This window comes from Myotis nattereri (assembly GCF_964212035.1).
Source record: "Myotis nattereri genome assembly, chromosome: 4".
NCBI lineage: Eukaryota > Metazoa > Chordata > Mammalia > Chiroptera > Vespertilionidae > Myotis > Myotis nattereri.
In genome coordinates, this window is record NC_138079.1 from 14,706,222 (window position 1) to 14,729,305 (window position 23,084).

The following is a 23,084-nucleotide window of genomic DNA, read 5'->3' on the forward strand; positions in this document are numbered from 1 at the left end:
CCAGGAGCATGTCCAGTGCTCAGATAATGTCAGCTGCTAAGATCCAGGGTGTCACGGTCGGCTCTCTTGGCTGGTGTAATATTTCATGGTGGCAACTCAGCCCAAATCCACAGCTAGGACGGCTTATGAAACCTTCTGATTGACAATCTAAATGAATGAGATGGTACGACCATCTCCTCACCTCTAGCAGGGGGTCACCACAAAGCCTTTGTATGGACTCTCCTTTTGCCTTTTGAAGATTCAGACCTGCCTGAAGGTCCAGACCTGCCCTGGGTAATCTGTCTCCATGGGAAACCTAGGATTTCCTGTCTTGTCAATCTAGGACCAGAAGATAGTAGGAAGGAGGCGGGGCTCTGGAGGTGACTATGATCCCTCGACTAAGCAGCTCTGTCACTTTACTTTCTTCCACAGGATTTCTCTGATGCCATTGGAGCTTGGCTGCAGGTACTGCCACTGAACAACTCCAGGTGAAATTAGACCTCTGGCTCTACATCTAGAAACACCTCAGTTTTAGGGAGGAAATGTCCCGTGGCTTCTCCCTTAATAAAGAGAGAAAAAGGGTAATTCCTCAGACTCGAATGCTCCTAGACGCCCTCCAAAACATTCTCTTCCTAAAGACCCCTCCTCTTCTTTCCAAATATCTTTAATTATTTTTATTGTAATTGTATTGTGCTAAAAACAGTTAACATGAGATCTACCCTCTTCGATTTTTCAGTGTACACTGCTACATTTTTAACTCTAGGCACAATATTGTACAGCAGGTTTCTGGAAGTTGGTTCACCTTGATCACTGAAATTCCATACACATTGATTAGCACCTCATCATTTCTCTCCCCCTCCTCTTGGCCTGTGGTCACCAGCCTTCTGCTCTCCTTGGAGTCAGAGAAGACCGGGAGGCTGCTAGCCTGTTCAGCAGTGTTGGCTCAGGTTGGCAAGGGCTGTGTGGAGCCCCGACATTCACAGTCAGCACAAGAGTGGTCAGAAGCAGTGTTTAATATCTCCAGTTATTGCTACAAAAAGCCCTTTTAGCACCATCCTACGCAGCTTAATGCAAGTCCACAGTGTGATATGGTTGTCTGTTAGCTACATGCTGTACCAATACTGAACTGCTAATAACCACCAACGCTCTTCTCTCTGCCCAGCTTACAGCATATGCCGAAATGCTTTTTCCTTTAAGAGGAGTGCAAGAAAGCAGAGACTACTTCTGGACTGGGTGTCATCAGGAAGGCTAGGGGGAAGCAATTTGGTGATTGGATCTTGGTCCTTTTTATCTAGGAGTGGGGAGGATTAAAACGGGCTCCAGCCCCCCACTGTTAAATTATGGGGCTCAAATCCAACTCCTGTAATAGCCTCTCCTGGTTCCCTCTTCCCTACATGCCCTATGGTTCCTCTGATGTGCACTTTCTCACGTGGCAACAAGCTGAATAAACTAACCTTGTTTGATTCAGGTGTGTTCCTGTTGATCTTTGGCTGAAGGATGGAGAGGGAGACACTGTTATTGTGATATATTGACTGGAGAGTCTCTCCTCTTCTCAGACATCAATGTGCCTACGAATCACCCAAGGATCTAGTTTAACTACAGATTTGGACTCAGTAGAACGGGGATGGTGTTCGAGGTTCTGCAGCCCTAACAAGCCCCAGTGATGCCCATCCTGCTGATCTGAGGTGCACACTTTGAGTAGCAAGACTCTGGTCCCCTGGCTAATAAATAAATAGGCTGTCCATTTAAATCGCATGGAGAGCTTCAAAAACACTGAAGCTTGGGTCTCGCCCCTTAGGGATGATTCTGTTATGAAGCAAAGCCTGAGAAAAAAGGTCTACTATTCTCTGATGGAGAGTAGAAAGCATTTGAAGAGTTAAATGAGCAGTTTCAAGGGGAACTGTGCAGGTGAGCCAGGTTTCTGTGAAGACAGGGAGACAAAACAAGGGGAGAAAACATGCAGAATGGGGAAGTAGTTGGCATTCTTAGGATCACAAGAACAAGTAAGGTGAGCCAAGCACAGTGGAGCACTAAGTGAGTTTATAGGTCTAGGGCAGTGATGGCGAACCTATGACACAGGAGTCAGAGGTGACACGAGAACTCATTTTTTGGTTGATTTTTTCTTTGTTAAATGGCATTTAAATATATAAAATAAATATCAAAAATATAAATCTTTGTTTTACTATGATTGCAAATATCAAAAAATTTCTATATGTGACACGGCACCAGAGTTAAGTTAGGGTTTTTCAAAATGCTAACAAGCTGGTCTAGGGCTAGTTTAGAGTGTGTTTACACCATTCTATGTTACCTTGATAACAGGGCTCTTACTCCCTTGTGATAATCCTATCTAATAAAAGAGAAAGATGGTAATTAGTGTACCTCCGCTACCCTTCCCATTGGCTAATCAGGGTGATATGCAAATTAACTGCCAGCCAAGATGGCGGCCGGCAGCCAGGCAGCTTGAAACTAACATGAGGCTTGCCTGCTTCAGTGACGGAGGAAACCAACGTTCCCCGGAGGAAACCAACATTCCCTGCCTGCCTTGCCGGCCTCTGAGCTTGCAGTTGGAAACAAAGTTACAAATATAGAAGCTAAAGAAAACCCCAGAAACCTGCTTTCAGTGAGCCAGGATCTCAGAGCTGGAGTTGATACAGTGTTTCGATTATAGAACCCAAACAAACCAGATACCTGCTTTCACCAGCAGAGGCCTCAGAACTGGAGTCAGAGCTAAAGCTGGCCCAGAATAAAAAGAAAAAAGAAAAAAAGGAGCAGTTGGGAGCTTCAGTCAGCTGCCAGCCTGAAAACAGCCCTCAGCCCCTCACCCAGACTGGCCAGGCACCCCAGTGGGGACCCCCACCCTGATCCAGGACACCCTTCAGGGCAAACTAGCCGGCCCCCACCCATGCACCAGGCCTCTATCCTATATAGTAAAAGGGTAATATGCCTCCCAGCACCAGGATCAGTGGAGCCGCGAGGCCTCCCGGCACCGGGATCAGCATGACAGGGGGCAGCGCCCAAACCCCCTTATCGCCCTGCGGCTCTGTGTGTGACAGGGGGTGGGGCCACAACCTCCCTATCCGCCCTGCTCTGTTCATGACAGGGGAAGGCGCCCCAGCCCCCTGATCAGCCCTGCTCTGTGCCTGATAGGGGAGAGCTCCCCAACCCCCTAATTGGCCCTGCTCTGTGTGTGACAGGGTGCAGCGCCCCAACACCCCCCCACACACACACACACACACAGGCTCTGCTCTGTGTGTGATGGGGTAGAGCCATAACCTCCCCATTGGCCCTGCCCTGAGTGTGACAGTGGCAGAGCCCCAAGCCCCTGATCGGCCCTACTCTGTGGGTGATAGAGGGTGGCGCCCCAACCCCTTGACTGCCCTGCTCTGTGTGTGACAGGGGGCGGTGCCCCAACTCCCCTATCGGCCCTGCTTTGTGAGTGACAGGGTGGAGCTCCCCAACCACCTGATTGACCCTGCTCTGTGCGTGACAGGGCATGGAGCCCCAACCCCCCTGATGGGCCCTACCCTGAGCGTGAATGAGGGTGGCATCACAACCTCCCAATCCGCCCTGCTCTGTGCATGACAGGGGGCGGCGCCCCAACTCCCCAGTCGGCCCTGCTCTGAGCAGACCAGGGGCTGCACCTAGGGATTGGGCCTGCCCTCTGCCACCCGGGAGCAGGCCTAAGCCAGCAGGTTGTTATCTCCAGAGGGGTCCCAGACTGCGAGAGGGCACAGGCCGGGCTGAGGGGCCCCCCTCCCCCCCCGACTTCACAAATATTTTTGCACTGGGCCTCTAGTAATAATATAATAAGGAATTTACTTGTGAGTTAAGTAAACAGTAATTAGAGACAAACTTCTAACAGTCTAGTCAGCTCCACATGGAGACAGGTCTGGGAGGACAATGAAGGTTTTGAACCATAGAAAAGAATGAAGACATCGAAGGGAAGAACATATATTATGTATGAAGGAACTCGGGAGTCTGTGTTTTTCAAGATCTTCTGGGTTCTGCTGACCTACAGTTTCTCCCACTTCCTCAGGTCAAATCAGTATGTGTAATAAATTATGTAGTTGCATGTCTTGTCTTTCTACTCTTCAGTTATCAGCCTGGAAAGCAACACGCATGTGCCTACCCTCTGGTGCCCTGCGTAAGTCTGCTTCTTGGCTTACTGCCTCAGTCTTGACCCTCACCCAAGGTGTTGGGCTTGACGAGAGTAGGGACTTGAATCAGAAATCAAGAGAACTATTATGAAATATAGTGATGAATTCCCATTGCCACACACCCTAAGATGGCTATACCTACTCACACAAGTGCCCAGCAACTGGAGGCAGTTTCACCACCAGAAGAACCTCTGAAGGTTGACTGCTTTTTCTTGGACATACCTCTGCAGAAACCCATAAGGTCAATTTATCTCTCCAGGAGTCTGTATTTTGAATCAGACCATCCCCAAACATACACTCCAATTTCGGTAAAGATCTATCCTCTGCTGAGCCAGATAAGTGAACTGATACAAGTATGTGGAGAACATTCTTATGTTTAATATCACATTCTGAGAGTTATCGACAGTAGCATTCACCCTACCTTCTTCCCTGTCCCTTTCCTGGGACCTAGCTGGTCTTAAGCTTGTGTTTTATCCTTATGCAAAGCAACAAACAAGGAGACAGTCTCCTTCCAACATCCAAGGCTCTCACTTGCTCTCACAGTAGAGCAGAATTCAGCTAAATAATTTGCCAGAAATTCCACCATGTATGGGAAATTAAAGGTGACATATTTACTCTTTAACATTGCTCTGTTCTCCAATTCTTATTTTCTCCACTGACTATGTGTATAATCTCAAGAATAACTCCCATAACACAAAGATCACAGGAGCCAAGAGTGAGGCTTATTGGTCTTGATGGTGTTACCTAGCATTCATCCAGACTACAAGGCCAGCCTCCTGGGGAGGCACAGGTCCTGGCTGCCTCAGGGCTCAAATTCTAGAGCAGCCAGGCCTCAGCTCCCTCTGGTTGATTGCTTCAATATCATTCTTGAGCAGCTGTCCCTTAATCACGTGAAAGCTCACATTAGTGCTGTATCCTTTATTGTGAAATAAACATCTGAGCCTGTGTTTTGATTCCCGACTGAGGAAAGGGAGACAGATGCGCAGGTGGAGGTAGGTGGCGGATTCGGAAGAATGGCTTCCCTCTCACTAACCACACAGCTCAAGATGCTACTCCGTGCTCCATGCACCTGTTACCTTCTCTTTCCCCAGGTTCCCCCATCCCCATTCCTAGACAGGTGAGAAGCAAGCAAGCAGAGGGGCCAGCAGGCTCCCTAGGCAGGATGGCACCCGAGGCTTGCCTGAGGGCAGAGTTGTGACAGATGCCAGGATCCTCCCAGCCCTCCCAAAGGCAATGGTTCAGAGCACGCCGATTCCTTCTTCCTTCCTCTCATCAATCTTCACTGCTTGTAGTTAATAGAAAGGGGAAAAGCCTCGGGAGCATAATCAGAAGTGAACGTCTCATCAGCATCCACTCCTTGGCTCCCCACTGTGCCCTTGCTCCTCTCTACTCTCACCTTGCTCACTTCCCACAAATTCCCTTCCAGAGGGAACCACTAAAAATAGCATAGTTGTGAAACAACGTTTTATGTGTTGTTCCAGATCAAATGCTGTCTCCGAGTGGGGAAAGCATTTCCAGGCATAGAAATAAAGAGAACGTAAAGCAAAAGATTGATGGGCTTGGTCACATAAAAATTTTAAATGTTTATGCAGCAAAAGCTGCCAAAAGCAAGATCTGAAAGGCATAAGCTAGAAGGAAATGGAAACACCTTCCAGACAACGGGTCATGATGCCTAATACAGACATAAAATGCTCTTTCATGGGAGAAGGAGCTGCATATGCCAGTAGGAAAATTGGCAAAATGTGAAAACCTGATGAACAAAAAATTTAATGTACATGGACAATGAAAATATTCAGAGTTCAACTTATGTGCCCAAGAAAGGGACTTTCAACACCAGTGCCATTCTAGCCCATTATATAAGCAATTACTTGATGATAAGATTCAGTATTCATGAAGACATGAGAAAGTGGATATTTACATGCTGTTGGTGGGAATGTGAACTGCATTCTTTTTAATAGGAAATACTCCAATATGCATCAAAATACTTAAAAATATATATCGTTTGTTTTCCTAATTCCACTTATAAGAATTTATTGTGAGGAAATAATCAGAGATATAAACAATTATTTATTAAAGGTGTTATTGACAGGATTATTTATAAAGAAGAGAAACAACTTAGAGGTGAAAGAGCCGAAATCTTAAACACAAATATGATGAAATAGCTAGAGCAAGGAACATTTGTCATCCATTAAAATGTATGTTTTAATAGAATAGCTAATGACATGGATAAATATTCATGTTATGAATGAGTTAAAAAGTTATAAACAGCCGAAACCGGTTTGGCTCAGTGGATAGAGCGTCGGCCTGCGGACTGAAAGGTCCCAGGTTCGATTCCGGTCAAGGGCACATGCCTGGGTTGCGGGCACATCCCCAGTAGGAGATGTGCAGGAGGCCGCTGATCGATGTTCCTCTCTCATCGATGTTTCTAACTCTCTATCTCTCTCCCTTCCTCTCTGTAAAAAATCAATAAAATATATATTTTTTTTAAAAAAAGTTATAAACAATAAGGACCATAAACTAATTTTTTTCTGTTTATTTGAATGTGTGTGTGCATGTGTGTGTGTGTGTGTGTGTGTGTGTGTGTGTGTCCCTAGAACGCTTGACACAGACCCAGTGGTGGTGTTCCAGGAGTGGTCTGGCATTTCTCCTATATTCCCCAATCTATAATGAATATGCATTTCTTTTACAAATGTTATTAGAAAAATAAATAGTATTTTTAATAATTATGTCTTTAATTTATCATGATGCCATCCTCCATTGTATTCTGCAACAGATTATTCAATCCTTTTATTGCATTCATTTCAAAATGCCCACATACATGCTGCGATCCTGGAAGAAGAGCATAACTCTGCTTGATGAACTCAGAAAATACTACGTCCACCGCACAGGGTCACACAAGCAGACAACTCTTGGAATCATGTTTGGAGCAGTTATCAGCTTTCAGAAAGTGAACATGCGCCACACTGCCCTGAATATCCAAATTAAGGCCTATAAATAACCATTGTAAAGATCTCAAATATATTTGGAACATCACCATTTAAAATCAAGCTACAGCTATAAAGCTTTTAATATATGGCAAAGTAAAGAAAATAATTGCAAGACTTTAAAAGCACATTGAATTCCATAGGAAAAACATACCCACCGCAACTGAATTGTGATGCACTGTGTTTCTTCCTCTTCATCTGGAATTCCTCACCTGGAACTTTCAGATTTAAATTGGTTTAGAAGAGAGGCCCTCCACCTCCACCTGGTGAGGAAGTAGAGACGGTCAGGAGAGGTGCTGTGGACAGGAGGCTATAAGCAGCATGTGGCCAGGCTCAGGTACAGCAATTTCCTATATCCTGGTCCAACTGAAAAATAAAAACTGTAATTCTACGTCTGGTAATAGTACATTTTCTACGTGGAATTCTCCATCAGATGTCATTTAGGATTATAGTCTCCCAATCGGTCTAAGGTAGTCTCAGTTTCCTCTTCTTCTCCATCCCTTTGAGAAATGGCAGTACCTGGGCAGGATGCCTTTTCTGATGAGCTGCTTCTTTCCAAAGGTTCCCCCAAATGTGTTCATACTGGTGGGGTTTACCTTTCTCTCCCAGAGCCTTCACTAAACCACCTTCCTGCTTTTGGTGTTTATCATTTTAATGAAGAACCTTGGAGAGCTCTAGTCAAAACACACTCCCTGTTAACAACTTTTTATAAAAGCTAATACCAATTCACTGATCCTTTGATATTTAAAGACTAGAGGCCCGGTGCACAGATTCGTGCACCAGTGGGGTCCTTTGGCTTGGCCTGTGGGGGATCAGGCCAAAACCAGCTCTCCAACATCCCCCCGGGGTCCTGGATTGCGAGAGGGTGCAGGCCAGACTGAGGCACTCCACTGGTGCACGATCGGGGCTGGGGAGGGACCCCAGGAGGGCTCCAGGGCATGTCTGGCCCGTCTTGCCCAGTCCCAATGAGCCAGACACCAGCAGCAAGCTAATCAACCAGTCAGAACATATGCCCCCTGCTGGTCAGTGCACATAGTAGCGACTGGTTGAGCAGTCAAACAGTTGTACACCTAACATATTAGGCTTTTATTATATAGGCTATTTCACAAGGGAAGATTCCTTGAGCCATTTCTAAAACTGGTATAAGAGCTCTGATTTTTGTCTCACATTGACAACAACAAAGTTAATTTAGTCTAGTCATCTCCCTGGGACTGAATTTCTTTATCTGAAAAATAAGAGATGTAGATGTGTGTGTGTGTGTGTGTGTGTGTGTGTGTGTGTGTGTGTGTGTTGTTCATTCATTATATCAAATATAGTCTAGGAGAATATGTATCAAAATGTTAGCAGTGGGTCCTAGCTGGTTTTGCTCAGTGGATAGAGCGTTGGCCTGCAGACTGAAGGGTCCCGGGTTGGATTCTGGTCAAGATCACCTGCCCAGGTTGCTGGCTCGATCCCCAGTAAGGGGCATGCATGAGGCAACCGATCAATGATTCTCTCTCATCATTGATGTTTCTATCTCTCTGTCTCTCTCCCTTCCTCTTTGAAATCAATAAAAATATATTTTAAAAAAATATTAGCAGTGGTCACTCTGGGCAGAGAGGATGGGGATTTTAAAAAATATTCTTCTCACAAATACATAAAATGTTTAAGAAACTAAATAATAACAAAAAACCCTCTAGTTTTCTATATTCTATATTAGATCATAGGCCCTTTAAGTTATTAATAAAGATTCAATATAGTCATTTAAAAAATAACAAAAACATTGGTTTACCTAGAAGGTGTTAAAGATCTATGATAGTTGGCATACAGTTTTTATTTTTTAGGAACAATACAATATTATAATTGGAAGTATAAATTATTCCTACATATGCAGGTAAGAGTTCTGAATAATACCCAGCCAGTGTTGCTCAGTGGTTAAGCATCAACCTATGAACCAGGAGGTCATGGTTCAATTTCCAGTTGAGGCACATCCCTGAGTTGCAGGCTCAATCCTCAGTGTGAAGTGTGCAGGAGGCAGCCAATCAATGATTCTCTTGTTTCTATCTCTCTCTCCCTCTTCCTTCCTCTCTGAAATCAATAAAAAAATATTTTTTAAAAAGAGTTCTAAATACTGAATACAAAAATAAAAAAATAGCCCAGTTTGCATGGCTCAGGGGTTGAGCGTTGACCTATGAACCATGAGGTCATAGTTTGATTTTCAGTCAAGGCACATGCCCGGGTTGCGGTGGGCTTGGTCCCCAGTGTGGGGCATGCAGGAGGTAGCCAATCAATTATTCTCTCTCATTGTTGATGTTTCTAGCTTTCTCTCCCTCTCACTTCCTCTTTGAAATCAATAAAAATATATTTTAAAAAAACTATGTAAGTGGGCTATACTTTTTTTTAAAAGTAGATATGTACATTGGCCAGGGAAAAAAAATGACACAGAAAAAATATCTTTTTTCTTCTCTTTTTTTGTCTTCTTGCTATTCCTGGTATAAGTCTACAAAAAATTATCTCAAAACATATTCCAGAAAAAGAAAGAATATGTTGAGCATTTTGTATTATTTGAGTTTAAGGGGATTTGATAAATTTCACCCCTTTTTTGTGGTAAGTTATGAAGCAATTTAAAACTAAGACAAAGTAATAAGACAAATAGATAAGCAAAACCTACCACTATTGATAAGGATGATATTGGGTAATGTAACCTATGTCGAGTATAAGCAACTTTCTAATGCCGAATCCCAAAACTAGGCTCACTCACACCCAAGCCATGGCAGGACTCTCGGCCCCCAGGCCTGGCCCACAAGGACAAGGTCTCCCTGTTAAGCTAACTCATGGCAGCAAATGAAGGAGAACATTCCAGCTCCCAGAGGAAAGGGAGATGAAGCAGCCAGTGTACAAGCAATCTCCACCTTGTTCTAAACTTTCTACTCAGGTACATTTAATGGGAGGAGTGAGATGGCGGGGGAGAGAAGTCAGGAATATTACACAAGAAATAACATAGTGGGAACTGAAAAGTGTCTCCTGCCAATCAAAGCAAGGAATATCTTTGCTTAGTTCTCTCATGCCATTGATGATTAAAACATTCCATGTCCACGAATTTCCCATCTTGTTGAATCTTTCTCATTTAATAACCCAAATACGTGTTTGGGGGATTGTTCTAAAATGTGTTTCACCCTCTCCTGACTTCTTAAATGGAGTTGAGCAAGTGTGATGGTGAATCCTTCTCTCCTGAATCCAAACTCTCTTCAGCATCTGCCCCTACACTGGGGCTCCGGTGTACTTCAGCCAGTGGCTCTCCGAACCATGGGGGAGGCTTAGCTGTCCTGGTGGATTGGATGAGCCAGTGGAGACTCTGTACCTAGAGCCTAGAGCATTATTCAAAACCAGGTGCCCTAACCTAAGCCAATGCCTTAGGGCCCAATCGGCTTGGCCTGTTTCCTCATTTCTGTTTCCTTTGCAGAAAACAAATCCAGTCCAAAACTGGGCACAGACTCATATAACCAATTAAAAGAAGAGAAAAGAGTAAAAGACAATTTCTCTCTCACAAAACTATGTCCTCAATAAAGTTGCCTCCTCCGGAGGGGGGGGGGGGGGGGGGAAACATATCATTTTACTCCTCCAGCCAGGAATCTCATACCCATGGACCTAGAAAGCAAAAGAGGTAACTCTTCTGTTCCCTAGGGGATTTTCTCTCCTTTTCCTTATTTTTGGTCTATGATGCCTCCGTGTTGCCCTTGTTACTGACCAGGATCCTGCCCCACTGTGGGAATGAGAGAAATAGGAAAGGGGCAGAATGTCGCCTTGATGTTATTTCAAGACCATTGTTAAAAACATCTACTATGCCAGTGGGTTATTTATGCTAAGTGGCATGTACAGTGAGGCCTCATGATAATATTGGGGCAAATATTTAAATCCAGACAGACCTGGAATCAAATTCCTGCTCCACAGATTACTTATCGAGTGATCAAATTAATTCACTTCCTTTAAGCTTTTCTTTCCTCTTTCACAACACAGCAAACAATACCTCCATTCTGGCACTGTTTTGACGGTGAAATGACATGGCTGCTTGGAGCATCCCACAGAACACTTAGCATAGTACCTTGCTCCCTTTCCTGTTACTTTCAATGGTTACTGAAATAAACTGGCTGCCTCCCTCTGCATGTAACACCTTCAGTAATACCAGGTTTTCCATTCGTGCCTTCTCTCTGTTGTCAGGTGTTACTTCTTGCTGCTGCTGTGTGTTCCCTCGGCTTCTAACCAGCTGCTCCACTTCCTGCAGCATTTTTAACTGATGGCCAAGGGTCCCTCAGCTCTGTTCTTGGAATCAAGTTCATGGGCTTTGTGACAGCTCATTGCTTTGTAGTAAATGTTTGTCAGATCTGTGCTGCCTTTTGAACACCTCTCCTGTGTTTCATTCATCCTACCACTGGGCCAGTTGCTAAGGTAGTCTGTCAATTACCAACCAACCCTTCTATATTCTGTTTTCTGATGCAGAACTGGGACTCTCTAACCAAATCTCTCCTTTGCCAGCTGCGGCCTGTCGGGTTCTGCCAGCAGAGGCTAGAGGGAGCCTGCAAGGCTTGAGGAGTGACAAGGAACACTTCCGCCCCGTGGGGCTCCTGCTCTGATTAGCCTCCCTCAAGCAACACTTCCTCACCGGGCAGTACCTCTTCATTCTGGTAGTGACTGTTGGTCTCAATTTTCAGTCTTTGCAATCCTTGCACAGATGGCCTCATTACTCCCCTCCCCAAGGACACAATACGCACCAACCAGCTAGCACTCCCTTCAGGACTCTGGGCCCCCACCCAGTAGGTTTCCTCCTCATCTTAAGCATCTAAGATTCAATAACTCCAACCACTTCCTTTGTTCCCAAATCCTAGGCCACCTGACTCCTGCAGTTGCTACTCTATGAGACATTCGTGGGATTTTATTTTGTCTTTTCAGTTTCCCAATCAGCAATTCCTTATGCCCAGTTAGCAGTTCTTTGTACTAAAATATCTCTGTTAAAATTACTTGTTAGGTATGAATGCTCAATCCTAAGAAGATCCTGATGGATTGCACCCATCGTGAGTCCTGCCTCTCCAAGCTAGGCTTTGACTCATTGCCCAGGGGTCATTGCAGCCATAGCTCAGGCCTATGCCAGAGTACCTTATATGTCCGAGTTTCTCTGGGACAACTGTGATTTTAGCACCTTAATTCCCACATCCCAGAAACTCGCAGTCCCAAGCAAACCAGACAGTTGGCCACCCTACCTGTGGCCCGTGTGTCACTAATCCAATGAACCTTGCAATAGTCAAGAGAGAGCAATCCATGAATTTCACTTGTAATTTTTTTGGAGTAAAAATAAGATATATATAAAAAGTCTGGTATTCTTTATTTTTAACAACTTTACTGATATATAATTGACATAATAGACATATGCCCATATTTAAGTATGTGTAATTAAGGACAAAGATTAGTGCTCAATAGAATATTACTCTTGAAATCTGGTAAATTTATTAAACATATGATATAGGATCCTTCAGAGTAAGACCCACATTCTGTATATGCTCTATGCCTCCAATATGACTATATTAGTTTGCGTGGGCTACCATACAAAGTCCTATAGTCTGGGGAGCTTAAACAACAGACATTTACTTGTTCACTGGAAGTCCAAGATCAAGGTCCAGCAAGGTTGATTTCTGGTGAAATCTCTGTTCCTGGCTTTCAGATGGCCATTTTCTTACTGTATCCTCATATGGCCTTTCCTCTGTACACATGTGGAGACAGACAGACAGACAGACAGACAGAGACAGAGAGAGATCTGGTGTCTCCTCCTTTTCTTATGAGGACACCAGTCCTATAGATCAAGCCCCACCAATATGACCTTATTTAACCTTTTTTACCTTCTTAAAGGCCCCCATTTCCAAATACAGCCACATTGAGGGTGAAGCCTTTAATATATGAATTTTGAGGTAACACAATTCGTTTATAATATTGATCACAGATGAAGTGGGAAAGGGTGATAGCATTATCTAAAAATATATCTTTAAATAAATGGATATGAAATGATTAGGGGGAAATCTTATTTTTAGAGCACAGGATTTTTTTTAAATTAACTTCAGCATATTAGACCTTACACCTTCTTCCCAATTCCACACCAAATACTTATCTTCTTTCAGAGATTAGTTTGAGATCCATATCACTAACAGATGAGTTGATATCACTTGTCTGAAAGAGGAATACAGTCCTTCAAAGGCTGAATATGAAGTGTTTCCCATGTTCTTTTAGCAGGACACAAGTAAATTTTAATGACTTGGTGTAATTTACAATCCACATTACTATGTACTCAAAATGAATAGCATATGGGCTTGCCTGTCCTGGCTGTGAATACCTGTCTTGAACTGTTTCTGAGTTTACTATAAAGTACAACTGTCTATTGTGGGAAACGCATTGTTATGATTATAGCCTTACTCCAGGTGACATTATGTGGTATTTGTCAGTGAGAGGTGACTCATTAACTAATTCTTTGTGAGCTTTCAAGGAGTTACCAAGGAATATCACCAGCAGGAGGAAAGAAAATGACATACCCCATGTAAAATGGGGATAATTCCCACCCCTGCTGGTTTCATGAAGCTGAAAATGAAAATGTAGATATGCTAAAAGTGCTAAAACATTTAAAATCTAGGTGAATCTTGTGATGTATATTTTGCAACTGAAAAGTGTGATGAAATTGCACTTCTGACAAAGCAGGGGAAAGAATGATGGCTTAACCTTATTAATCTTGTATTTCTTCAAGTTTAGTGGGGGTTTTATTTTCATCATGGCAAAGTTACCCTGACAATCCAAGGCAATTGAATCTCCCCAGGACGGAATGATACATTAAGATGAGGGCAAGGAGTGCAGGTAGTGGGCACCCTGGGATCACAGTCCAGGGCACTGTAATTTGATTTGCCCCTTAAAGATGAGGCTGCCCAATGTGTTGCCAACAGAAAGTTCTGACCTCTATAAATGTCACCAGTTTCATAGCTATTGTCTTAGCAGGAACAATTGCAACTCAGTGATCAGACTTACAAAATTATGAGTCGGTTAACCAATTTCCTCAGTTTAATACTAGTAAAAATGAAGGTGCTAAATATTAATTTAGATAAGCTGGAGGCAATGCAAAATACTGTATCAGTCTGAGCTGGCTCAGTTTACCTGGATTCTTTCAGCTGCAGGAAATCCAGAGGCCCCTGTCTTGCATGAGGTGGTTAACTACTACACATCACTAAAGTCTCAAGATATCACTTTCTTAATTCAGAAGGATTCTTCTGGCTGCCACAGTCTAAAAGGGGTAGGGCTCCATAGTCTACTGTTCCATTATCATTGTGGGTATCCCCATGCTGTTTGAATATTTACTTCTCTGAATCTCCCTACTGGACTATAAACTTTGTAGGGAAAAGGAATGTGTCTGTCTTCCCTCATATATTAATTCATTTACGCAGTCAACAGATATTTATTGAGCATGTGCTATGTTCCACATCCCCGTTTAAGAATAGGGACACCACAGTGAATAAAATGGCAAACTCCCCAACTTTGCAAAGCTTGCACTCTGCTAGGAAAGGCAAATGATAAGTAAACAAATGTGCTGTACTTGATTATGCTGTACAGTGAAGGAAGTTGAGAGAGAACAATAAGAGTATCATCTACACTAATAAAAGAGAAACATGGTAATTGGCATACGACCTCTACCCTTTTCATTGGCTAATCAGCGAGATATGCAAATTAACTGTCAGCCAAGATGGCGGCCAGCAGCCAGGCAGCTTGAAACTAACATGAGGCTTGCTTGCCTCAGTGAAGGAGGAAACCAACGTTCCCTGCAGCTGCAGGCCTCTGAGTGGGCAGTTTAAGAAACATTGTAACAAATACCACCAGACTTCAGCCAGCAGATTCGCAACATTGTAAGCAAAGGCCAGAAACCTACTTTCAGCCGTGGAGGCCTAAGAGCTGGAGCCAAGACTCAAGGTAAAGCTGGCCCAGAATAAAAAAAAACAAAAAACAAAAGAAAAAAAGGAGCGGTTGGGAACTTCAGTCACCCCCAGCCTGAAAACAGCCCTCAGCCCCTCACCCAGACTGGCCAGGCACCCCAGTGGGGACCCCCACCCTGATCCAGGACACCCTTCAGGGCAAACCAGCCAGCCCCACCCATGCACCAGGCCTCTACCCTATATAGTAAAAGGGTAATATGCCTCCCAGCACCGGGATAAGCGTGACAGGGGGCAGTGCCCAAACCCCCTGATCGTCCTGCGGCTCTGTGTGTGACAGGGGGCGGGGCCCCAACCCCTTGAGCAGCCCTGCTCTGTGCCTGATAGGGGGGAGCTCCCCAACCCCCTGATCGGCCCTGCTCTGTGCCTGATAGGGGGGAGCTCCCCACCCCCACCCCCCCCACGGGCCCTGCTCTGTGTGTGATAGGGTAGAGCCATAACCTCCCCATCGGCCCTGCCCTGAGTGTGAGAGTGGCGGAGCCCCAACCCCCTGATTGGCCCTGCGCTGTGCGTGACAGGGGGTGGCGCTGCAACCTCCCCATCGACCCTGCCTTGAGTGTGACAGGGGACGGTGCCCCAACCCCCCAAGCGGCCCTACCCTGAGCGTGACTGAGGGTGACATCACAACCTCCCAATCTGCCCTGCTCTGTGCATGACAGGGGGCGGCGCCCCAACTCCCCAATCGGCCCTGCTCTGAGCCCGACCAGGGGCTGCACCTAGGGATTGGGCCTGCCCTCTGCCACCCGGGAGCAGGCCTAAGCCCGCAGGTCATTATCTCCCAAGGGGTCCCAGACTGCGAGAGGGCACAGGCCGGGCTGAGGGACCCCCTCCCCCCCGAGTGCACAAATTTTTGTGCACCGGGCCTCTAGTCTAATAATAATGTTGTGTGCTGACAGCACTAACATCATAGAACTTGTGGTAGGCACTTGAACTTGTACTGGCCTCCTCAAAGATGGCCATGTCCTGTTCTCTAGAACCTGTGTTTATGTTATGGTATTTGATAAGGAGATATTATGTTTGCTAATGTGATTGAGGTTCAAATGATCTATCTTTAACATAGAATATTCTGAACTATTTGGGTGCACCCAATGTAATAACGATTCCCCTGAAATCAGTAGGAGACCAATAAAAGTGTCACAGCCGGAGAGATGCAGCATGAGAAGGACTTGACTGGCCATTTCTGGCTTTGAAGGTGAAGCAGGTCACAAGTCACAAAGTTTAGGTGACCTCTAAGAGCTGGAAAATAGATTTTCCCTCAGGGCCTCCAGAAAAGAACACATCTTTCCCAACACCTTGATTTTAGCCCAGTCATACCCATTTCAGACTTCTCATCTCTAGAATTATAAGAGAGGAAAATCGTGTTCATTTAAGCAACTAAATTTTTGGTAATTTGTCATGGGGGCAATAGAAAACTAAACAGAACCTCACCAGGTTCAGGTTGATGGATGGTACACGCTGTTGTGTTCCAAAGGGAAGTTAAGTGCTAGCTAGAGAAGTTACATAACAGCTAACTATAAGTGTGTGGTACTCATTTTGCATGTCAGTTATGTTTTAAATATTTATAATACACTTTTAATGATTTGAGAGCAACAGCAAGGCCATCCTAATTATCAGATACACTTTGCAGATCAGAACATAGAGTATCTACTATTTGGGGATGGTTTATTTATTGATTGGAGGTCATTTTCCATAGCAAATCTGTGCTTAACATTACGATGAAAAATATCACACGTCAACTGTGTGTTTCATTTGATTTCACCAAACCAGAGCTCAGTCACTTCTACATTTGTTACTCCCCATGCTGGGCCCAACAATAACAACTCATTCAACAGATATTGATTGTGTTGTACCTACTATTTCCCAGGTACCGTTATAGGTGCTGTGATGGAGACAAACAAGGTCTCTGTCCCCGTGTAGCTTACATTCCAGGGGAATTAAACAGTCAAGGAAGGAAGCAGACAAGTAACTAAATAATATTTGCCTCTCAGCATTAGTTTCCTGGCACTTCCATGACAAAGTAACACAACTGGGTGGTTTTAACAATAGAAATGTATTGCCTCACAGTTCTGGAGACTAGAAGTTGGAAATCAAGGTATTGGCAGGGTTGGTTCCTTCTGAGGGCAGTGAAAGATAATCTATTCATGCCTCTCCCCTAGCTTCTGGTAGCCTCCAGTAGATGGCATTCTTCCTGTGTCTTCACATCATATTCCCTCTGCATGTATCTGTCTTCCTATCCAAATTTCCCCTTTCAATAAGGACATAGTGATATTGGGTTGGAGTCTATCCTAATGATTCTGTTTTTAGTTAGTAATCTGCAAAGATTAATTTTCTAAATAAGGCTTCTTGAAATCCAGGGAATAGGACTTTAACATATTCTTTTGGGCACGGGTATACAATTCAACCTGTAATAGGTAGGCAGGAAAAACCTGAAACCAACTAACTGGAAGTATAAAGGAGCCAGTTGATTCTTTGGGGATTTCTCCAGCCAGCCTCCCTGCTGTTATACTGGTTAACAGCAAGAAGCTTCTTTCACAGACTCATTCACACTCTCCCTGGCATTAGGTTCTCTCAAGTTCTCAGAATCTCTTCTTTAAATTACTGAGTGGTGCTCATCTTCCCTGATGGTACCCTTACCTAAATCAGCATAATAACATTTAACCTGACCATCTTCCACTGGAAGCAAGTCTTATACACCTCAGGTCATTCAGGCCACAATAGACTTAGGTCTGGCTTCAGTTATGCTTGGCTTCAGTTATGTTTCCTTGAGCATTTGCAAATTGTGTTTGGTCATATCTCAAGGTGAGGGGACAATATAACAAGAATGCACATGTATCTAGAGTGCTTTCAAAGGAGCTTCACACAGATAGCTCACAACAATTCTATGAGATGTAAGTGAATATCCTCATTTAATGAAAACAGCCTCAAAGACATGACCACCCATGCTTGATTGAGGTCACAAGCTACCACAAGCATTGGCAGGTATGGGTCAAACGCAAGTTTGGACCATTTTGCTGCTAAAACATGGCTTCAGACTATCTGACACTTGAAATTATTTGGAATTGGAAAAGGTGGTCATGTGAAGAGTGAGAAAATACAAGAATGTGAAATTGCTTCCTTAAGGCCTCAGTTCCCTCCTGACTGCAGAGCTTGATAAATCTTTCTTCCCTACAAAAGGCATGTCACAATCAATATTTTCCTGTGTTGAACAACCCTGTGTTTTATCACAAAAGATCTAGCCCCTAACTTAATTCCATTTAGTTCACTTTCATTCTCCTCTTATTCAGATTTGTTTTAGAAAATACATATCAAACACAATTTTCAAAAGGCAGATTATCACTCCCATATTGGGGCTGCTCTAAATTTGCTTTAGAAAGAACTCGATGCTGCCAGAGTCATTCAAAAGGCTAACCAGTCAGCAGGTGATTATCAATTGAGAGAGGATGTTGTCTGTGTGCTCCAAAGGAGGAGGGAAGGATCACTTTTCATTACAGCTCTACCCTCTGTTCTCTCCATGACCTTTGCTGGAACTGGCTGGGTAGCCAGGCAGCACATGGGCTGCAGGCAAAAGGAAGAGACTATTTAGTATGAAAAGGTCAAAGACAGCACAGCCTCATAAGGAAATCTCAGAGAGGAGCACTTAATTCCAATGCCGGAAACTGAAAAGGTTAATAGCAGGGAAAATCCATGGCCAGAAGACAGACAGGTTCACACCTGGAGAGCATGCGCTTATGTTAACCGAGAAGAAAGCTCTGTCTGGCGAATCGTGCTGTGAAAGCCGGGAATCAAATCTCTGGCTGATTCATGCCTCCTCATTTCCTGGTTTTTTCCCAAGATGAACACATTCTTTGGCTGAGTTGGCTTCTCAGTGCTCATTTTGATCAAATGACAGGACCCCGCAGTAAGAATTGCATTGGTTTCTCCATCATTTTTATCATGTTCTTCCATGTCACACTAATAAAACAGACAAGAACTTCTGGCAGTGGGCTTATTAGAAAGTGTTACAAACAGAATACCTATGTGTCATAAAAAAAACACACAGAACTACACTGGAAACTTTTCAAAATGGCTTCAAGGTTTCCCTTGAATTGGTATTAATACATGACAGGAAATGTGATCTTGTCAACAATTTAGAAAAGGAAGTTGATCATAAGCCAAGAGTCATGACTTGCAAAGATTGGCCTAGGGTGCAAATTATCATGATACTGTATTTAGCACTTGCATTTGCAAAACAAACAATCACATCCAGTTAAATGTGAGCCTTTGGAAAACTAAGCTCTTAGAGATATCAATTTTGAAGCAAATTTGTCAGCAGCACTAAGTAGTGGCTGTCTTCCATCTCTGCAGCTCTTTACAAATTACGAAGGATCTCTGTGACATCCATTGATTTTGCCCCTTTCCGTCCAACCTGAAAGATAGAGAGGACCAGAGATATTACAATTTCTAGATTAGGAAATTGAGGCTCAGAAAGCCAACACAATTTGCTTCAGTTTCAGTTAGTAATGGGCACAGCTGGGACCCTAGATCTTTGTCTAGGCTCCATTATAACTCACTGATTATAATTATTCTTTTAACAAAAGAACTGTCACAAGCTTTCTCTGTCATCTGGTGCTTCAGGTACCATTCAGAGATTGATGATGCCCAAATCCATACTTGTGGGCAGACCCATCACTGGCCTTCCTGCTAGATATCTAAATGTGGATATCCCACAAGCACTTCCCACTCAACATGTTCAAAGCTAAATGCATCACCAAACAAACTTCTTCTCACAGCACCACCACTCTCCTACTTGGTGTAGAGAAATTGTTGGAGGAACTTCCAAACACCAGCCAAACATGATCCATGTAATGAGCCTCTCTCTATGATCTCAGCATTTACCATTTGTAGCATTTGTGCCATTGAGATCTCCCTGCATCCCAGTGTGTTTCCTTCAATATTTTTAAGTTTTTGATGGCAGAGACTAGGTACCTGTCACTGGAAGAACATGCCATATACATTTGCTAAAACTGACCTGAAGTTAACATAACTTTTATTTTCATTTTATTTTTTATTTATTATGCATTGGCTTCGGGTGTACAGCTTAGTGATTAAACAATCCTATATTTTACATAGTGTCCCCCTTGATATTTCCAGTACCCCAACTAGCACCATACATAGTTATCACAATAGTATTGACTATATTTCCTATGTTGTATTTACTTCCCCATGACTCTTTGTAACTGCCATTTTGTCCTTCTTAGTCCCTTCATCTCTTTCAACCAGTTCCCCAATCCCTACCCCTCTGACAACCACCAGTTTTCTCTCTATATCTCTAAGTCTGTTTCAATTTTGTTGTTCATTTATTTTGTGAAATTAACATACATTTTAGATTAGTTTTTTTAAAAACACTTATATTGCAGAATAGTTTTAGATTTAAAGAAAAAGTATAAGAATAATACAGAGAGTTCTCATATACCTCACAAAGTTTCCCCCATTATCAACACTTAATATTAGTATGGTGCATTTGTCGCAATTAAGGAACCAGTACTAATTACAATTAACTAAATTCCATGTTTTATTTAGATTTTCTTAATTTTCACCTGATGTCCCTTTTCACTTCCAGCAAACCATCTAAGACACCACATCACATTTACTTGTCACATCTCCTTGTGCTCCTCTTGGCTGTGAAAATGTTTCACATTTTCCTTGTTTTTGATGACCTTGACAGTGTTAGGGATTATTATTGGTCAGGTATTTCTTAGAATGTGCCTCGGTTTGTGTTTGTCTGATGTTTTCCTCATGGCTACACTTGCATGGGTATTGAAAGGAATACCATGAGATAACGTGTTATTCTCATCGCATGATATCAAGGGTATATACGCTCAACAGGACATATCACTATTGATGTTGACCTTGATCACAGGGCTGAAGTAGTGATTGTTAGATTTTTTCCATCATAAAGTTATTATTTACCTTCCCTCTCCATATTATATAATTTGGTAGGACGTTTCTAAGAGTAGCCCACACATAGGAGAGTATAGTCATATTCAATATCCTTGAGAACAAGTATCTACATAAATTACTTGGAATTCTGAGTAAATTTGTCTCTTCTTTCCCATTTATTTATTAATACAATTACTTATTTATATCAGTACAGACTCGCGGACATTTATTTTATACTTTGAGTTATGTTCAAATATTTCTTTATTTTCATGTTCAAATTGTTCCAGCTTTGGCCACTGGGAGTTCTTTCATTTGGAAGAAGTCTTTTCTTCATGAAAATAAAAATGCCATTTATGGGTGCAAGGTGGTTTTTACAATTTGAGATAATAACATAGGCCAAAGAATCAGATGCTTAGGACCTGATTTTAATGAAAAAAATAACATTTGGCTTTCTGTTCTTTTGTCATGCTTTCTCCCTCTTTTTCTTATTTTAACAGTTGTAAAAATACATAACCCTTACTCATCTTCATATTGTACCTAACTATGCCCTACATCCAGCTTGGCAAGATAATGAAGGATTTTTATCTCTGTTTTCCAGATGAGAATCGAAGACATGGAGCAGCTGAGTGGCATGCCCCTAGGCTTTCGTGCCACACTAGGGAAATCAAATCTACAATGCCTCCTGCCAGCCCTCCTGCAGAGAGCTGGGTCATGGCTGCCTCCCTCCCTTCTCCAATTATGGTGGGCTTTGCAATCAGCACGGTGGTTAGCATGCCCTTTGCAAAAGCTAGAAGTCTCCAGCAAAGGTTAGCCGGTGTTGTGCAGTTCCTCAGGCATATTTTGTTTTCTGCATGTAGAGCCCAGCAGAGCAGGAAACTTTCCGCTGTTTCGCAGGACCACCTGGATTTCTCAATTCCCAGCTCCCCCAAGAAGCTTCGAAAACAAGCTCCTTGTTTTGGCCCTAATCCCACAAGACCTTTACCCAACATCCAGTTGCCTGTTAGGTTTAGCTTTCCTTTCAAAACAAACAGGGCTCATTTTTGTTCTGAAAGCTAAGGCCTATTAAGCCAGTATCCTACACTGACGGGGAGCTGAGATTTTGAGCTCCTCGAGCTGTATTACAAGGGGATGAAAAAGGACAGAGAAGGAAGGATGCACCTATGTGGGGAAACAAAACGTGCCTGCGGTTCTATGCTGGGCTTTGCTGACGATTAGCTCTGTGACCCAGGTCACCCCTCACGCCCTCTGGACCTCAGTTCCTCCACCTGTACAGTGAAAAGGTGGTGGAGATCAGAGCCTCTGTGGCCTTGCACACTAACACCCTCACAGGAACAATTTCATTTTATATACACATAATTGAAATTAAAGTTTCACTAGCCAGTACTTACCCTTCCTACATGTGGTCACTCTGATATTTTATATCCTAGCAGGACCCCAGTGCACAAATTTGTGCACCTTGAAAGGAACTTGTGAGCTGCGAGTCAGCGGTGGGCACAGGGGGGGGGTCTTGAACCATCCTCTACTCCCCCCCGGCCCCTCACACCGCAGCTTCCTGTTCCCCTGTCTGCTGGCAGCCCCGCTCCCATCAACCAATCAGTACCACCAGCACCAGGCACTGGCAGCAGGTGCAAGTGGTGGCTCTGGTGCCAGCTGTGGGTGCGAGCAGGGCCGTCCCTAGGCAGCTGCCGGCCCCAATCACCCCTGAGAAGCAGGGGGAGCTGGAGAAGCCCTGAGGAGAGATTGGGGCTGGCAGCCAATGTTCACACCTGCGGATGGCACTGAACCATCAGGGCCGGTGTTGGTGACCGCAGTGGGTGCGAGCAGGGCCAGCACTGGCAGCAGGTATAAGTGCCAAGTGGGACCGCAGTTCGTGGGAGCAAAGAATTTTCAGTAACCATCAGAGGCTTGCCCCAATGACACCGATTGTTGCTCTGCCTTGGTCTGGCGCCCCCACTCACCTGCTCCACCATCCCACCACGCTGACACCCGCCATGTTCCAAGCATGCCTTCTGGTGGTCAGCAAACATCATAGGGACCAGTTGTTCAGTTGTTCCGTG